Raw genomic sequence first — 5,297 nt, 5'->3', positions numbered from 1 at the left:
GGACAAGAAAACTGAATCTCCTTACTGTCTATGTTTTGAACCATTCCTGTGACACGACTTATAGATTCCGATGCTTCACTTGAGGTATACTGTATCCCTCGGACCTTCTTATTGACGATGAAACATAGAAATTGCATCGGAATGAAATAGAAAAGGAACAATGCCGTCTTAGGTACAAGAAATCTGACTCTTCTTACTGTCAATGCTTTGAACCATTCCTATGACACTAGTTATAGATTCCGTTGCTTCACTTCAGGATTACTGTATCCCTCTGATCTTCTTATTGACGATGAAACACAGAAATTTCATAGGAATTGAATACAAAAGGCACAATGCAGACTTAAGTACAAGAAAACTGACTCTTCTTACTGTCTATGTTTTGAACCATTGCTGTGACACTAGTTATTGATTCCGATGCTTCACTTCAGGTTTACTGTATCCCTCTGACCTTCTTATTGACGATGAAACACAGAAATTGCATCGGAATTAAATACAAAAGGCACAATGCCGACTTAAGTACAAGAAAACTGACTCTTCTTACTGTCTATGTTTTGAACCATTCCATCGACACTAGTTATAGATTCCGATGCTTCATTTCAGGTTACTGTATCCCTCTGACCTTCGTATTGACGATGAAACACAGAAATTGCATCGGAATTAAATACAAAAGGCACAATGAGGACCTAAGTACAAGAAAAATCTTCCTACTGTCTATGATTTGAACCATTCATGTGACACTAGTTATAGCTTCCGATGCTTCACTTCAGGTTTACTGTATCCATCAGACCTTCTTATTGACGATGAAACACAGAAATTGCATCGGAATTAAATACAAAAGGCACAATGCCGACTTATGTACAAGAACACTGATTGTTCTTACTGTCTATGTTTGCACCATTCATGTGACACTAGTTATAGATTTCGATGCTTCACTTTAGGTTTAATGTATCCCTCTGACCTTCTTATTGACGATGAGAAACAGAAATTGCATCGGAATTAAATACAAAAGGCACAATTCCGACTTAAGTACAAGAAAACCGACTCTTCATACTGTCTATGATTGAAGCATTCCTGTAACACTAGTTATAGATTCCGATGCTTCACTTCAGGTTTACTGTATACCTCTGACCTTCTTATTGACGATGAAACACAGAAAATGCATCGGAATTAAATACAAGAGGCACAATGCTGACTTAAGTACAAGAAAACTGCCTCTTCGTACTGTCTATGTTTTGAACCATACCTGTGACACTAGTTATAGATTCCAATGCTTTACTTCAGGTTTACAATATCCCTCTGACCTTCTTATTGACGATGAAACACAGAAATTGCATCGGAATTAAATACAAAAGGCACAATGAGGACCTAAGTACAAGAAAACTCTTCCTACTGTCTATGATTTGAACCATTCATGTGACACTAGTTATAGCTTCCGATGCTTCACTTCAGGTTTACTGTATCCATCAGACTTTCTTATTGACGATGAAACACAGAAATTGCATCGGAATTAAATACAAAAGGCACAATGCCGACTTATGTACAAGAACACTGATTGTTCTTACTGTCTATGTTTGCACCATTCATGTGACACTAGTTATAGATTCCGATGCTTCACTTCAGGTTTACTGTGTAATTCTGACCTTCTTATTGACGATGAAACACAGAAATTGCATCGGAATGAAGTAGATAAGGAACAATGCCGACTTAGGTACAAGAAAACTGACTTTTCTTACTGTCTATGTTTCGAACCATTCCACCGACACTAGTTATAGATTCCGATGCTTCACTTCAGGTTTACTGTATCTCTCTGACCTTCTTATTGACGATGAAACACAGAAATTGCAACGGAATTAAATACAAAAGGCACAATGCCGACTTAAGTACAAGAAAATTGACTCTTCTTACTGTCTATGTTTTGAACCATTCCTGTAACACTAGTTATGGATTCCGATGCTTCACTTCAGGTTTACTGTATCCCTCTGACCTTCTTATTGACGATGAAACGCAGAAATCGCATAGGAAATAAATACAAAAAGCACAATGCCGAATTAAGTACAAGAAAACTGACACTTCTTACCATCTATGTTTTGACCCATTCATGTGACAATAGTTATAGCTTCCGATGCTTCACTTCAGGTTTACTGTATCCATCAGACAATCTTACTGACGATGAAACACAGAAATTGCATCGGAATTAAATACAAATGGCACAATGCCACTTATGTACAAGAAAACTGACTCTTCTTACTGTCTATGTTTGAACCATTCATGTGACACTAGTCATAGATTCCGATGCTTCACTACAGGTTTACTGTATCACTCTTGCCGTCTTATTGACGATGAAACACAGAAATTAGATCGGAATTAAATACAAAAGGCACAATGTCGACTTAAGTCACAAGAAAACTGACTCTTCTTTCTGTCTGTGATTGAACCATTCCTGTGACACTAGTTATAGATTCCGATGCTTCATTTCAGGTTTACTGTATTCCTCTGACCTTCTTATTGACGATGAAACACAGAAATTGCATCGGAATTAAATGCAAAAGGCACAATGACGACTTAAGTACAACCAAACTGACTCTTCTTACTGTCTATGTTTTGATCCATTCCTGTGAAAGTAGTTATAGATTCCGATGCTTCACTTCAGGTTTACTGTATCACTCTGACCTTCTTATTGACGATGAAACATAGAAATTGCATCGGAATTAGATAGAAAAGGAACAATGCCGACTTAAGTACAAGTAAACTGACTCTTCATACTGTCTATGTTTGAAGCATTCCTGTGACACTAGTTATAGATTCCGATGCTTCATTTCAGGTTTACTGTATCCCTCTGACCTTCTTATTGAAGACGAAACACAGAAATTGCATCGGAATTAAATAGAAAAGGCACAATGCCGACTTAAGTCCAAGAAAACTGACTCTTCTTACTGTCTATGTTTTGATCCATTCCTGTGACACTAGTTATAGATTCCGATGTTTCACTTCAGGTTTATGTATCCCTCTGACCTTCTTATTGACGAAGAAACACAGAAATTGCATCGGAATTAAATAGAAAAGGCACAATGCCGACTTAAGTCCAAGAAAACTGACTCTTCTTACTGTCTATGTTTGATCCATTCCTGTGACACTAGTTATAGATTCCGATGCTTCACTTCAGGTTTACAGTATCCCTCTGACCTTCTTATGGACGATGAAACACAGAAATTGCATTAGAGTTAAATACAAAAGACACAATGCCGACTTAAGTAGAAGAAAACTGACTCTTCTTACAGTCTATGTTTTGAACCATTCCAGTGACACTAGTTATAGATTCCGATGCTTCACTTCAGGTTTACTGTATCCCTCTGACCTTCTTATTGACGATGAAACACAGATATTGCATCGGAATTAAATAGAAATGGCACAATGACGACTTAAGTACAAGAAAACTGACTCTTCTTACTGTCTATGTTTTGAACCATTCCTGTAACACTAGTTATAGATTCCGATGCTTCACTTCAGGTTTACTGTATCTCTCTGACCTTCTTATTGACGATGAAAGACAGAAATTGCAACGGAATTAAATACAAAAGGCACAATGCCGACTTAAGTACAAGAAAACTGACTCTTCTTACTATGTTTTGAACCATTCCTGTAACACTAGTTATAGATTCCGATGCTTCACTTCACGTTTACTGTATCTCTCTGACCTTCTTACTGACGATGAAACACAGAAATTGCATCGGAATTAAATACAAAAGGCACAATGAGGACCTAAGTACAAGAAAACTCTTCCTACTGTCTATGATTTGAACCATTCATGTGACACTAGTTATAGCTTCCGATGCTTCATTTCAGGTTTACTGTATCCATCAGACCTTCTTATTGACGATGAAACACAGAAATTGCATCGGAATTAAATACAAAAGGCACAATGCCGACTTATGTACAAGAACACTGATTGTTCTTACTGTCTATGTTTGCACCATTCATGTGACACTAGTTATAGATTCCGATGCTTCACTTCAGGTTTACTGTATAATTCTGACCTTCTTATTGACGATGAAACACAGAAATTGCATCGGAATGAAGTAGATAAGGAACAATGCCGACTTAGGTACAAGAAAACTGACTTTTCTTACTGTCTATGTTTCGAACCATTCCACCGACACTAGTTATAGATTCCGATGCTTCACTTCAGGTTTACTGTATCTCTCTGACCTTCTTATTGACGATGAAACACAGAAATTGCAACGGAATTAAATACAAAAGGCACAATGCCGACTTAAGTACAAGAAAACTGACTCTTCTTACTGTCTATGTTTTGAACCATTCCTGTAACACTAGTTATGGATTCCGATGCTTCACTTCAGGTTTACTGTATCTCTCTGCCTTCTTATTGACGATGAAACACAGAAATTGCAACGGAATTAAATACAAAAGGCACAATGCCGACTTAAGTACAAGAAAACTGGCTCTTCTTACTGTGTATGTTTTGAACCATTCCTGTGACACTAGATATAGATTCCGATGCTTCACTTCAGGTTTACAGCATCCCTCTGACCTTCTTATTGACGATGAAACGCAGAAATCGCATAGGAAATAAATACAAAAAGCACAATGCCGAATTAAGTACAAGAAAACTGACACTTCTTACCATCTATGTTTTGACCCATTCATGTGACAATAGTTATAGCTTCCGATGCTTCACTTCAGGTTAACTGTATCCATCAGACAATCTTACTGACGATGAAACACAGAAATTGCATCGGAATTAAATACAAATGGCACAATGCCACTTATGTACAAGAAAACTGACTCTTCTTACTGTCTATGTTTGAACCATTCATGTGACACTAGTCATAGATTCCGATGCTTCACTACAGGTTTACTGTATCACTCTTGCCTTCTTATTGACGATGAAACACAGAAATTAGATCGGAATTAAATACAAAAGGCACAATGTCGACTTAAGTCACAAGAAAACTGACTCTTCTTTCTGTCTGTGATTGAACCATTCCTGTGACACTAGTTATAGATTCCGATGCTTCATTTCAGGTTTACTGTATTCCTCTGACCTTCTTATTGACGATGAAACACAGAAATTGCATCGGAATTAAATGCAAAAGGCACAATGACGACTTAAGTACAACCAAACTGACTCTTCTTACTGTCTATGTTTTGATCCATTCCTGTGAAACTAGTTATAGATTCCGATGCTTCACTTCAGGTTTACTGTATCACTCTGACCTTCTTATTGACGATGAAACATAGAAATTGCATCGGAATTAGATAGAAAAGGAACAATGCCG

Source organism: Schistocerca piceifrons, unplaced genomic scaffold (assembly GCF_021461385.2).
Source record: "Schistocerca piceifrons isolate TAMUIC-IGC-003096 unplaced genomic scaffold, iqSchPice1.1 HiC_scaffold_1544, whole genome shotgun sequence".
In the NCBI taxonomy this organism is placed as follows: Eukaryota; Metazoa; Arthropoda; class Insecta; order Orthoptera; family Acrididae; genus Schistocerca; species Schistocerca piceifrons.
The sequence above is the reverse complement of the archived record's forward strand: the minus strand, read 5'-3'. Positions refer to the sequence as shown.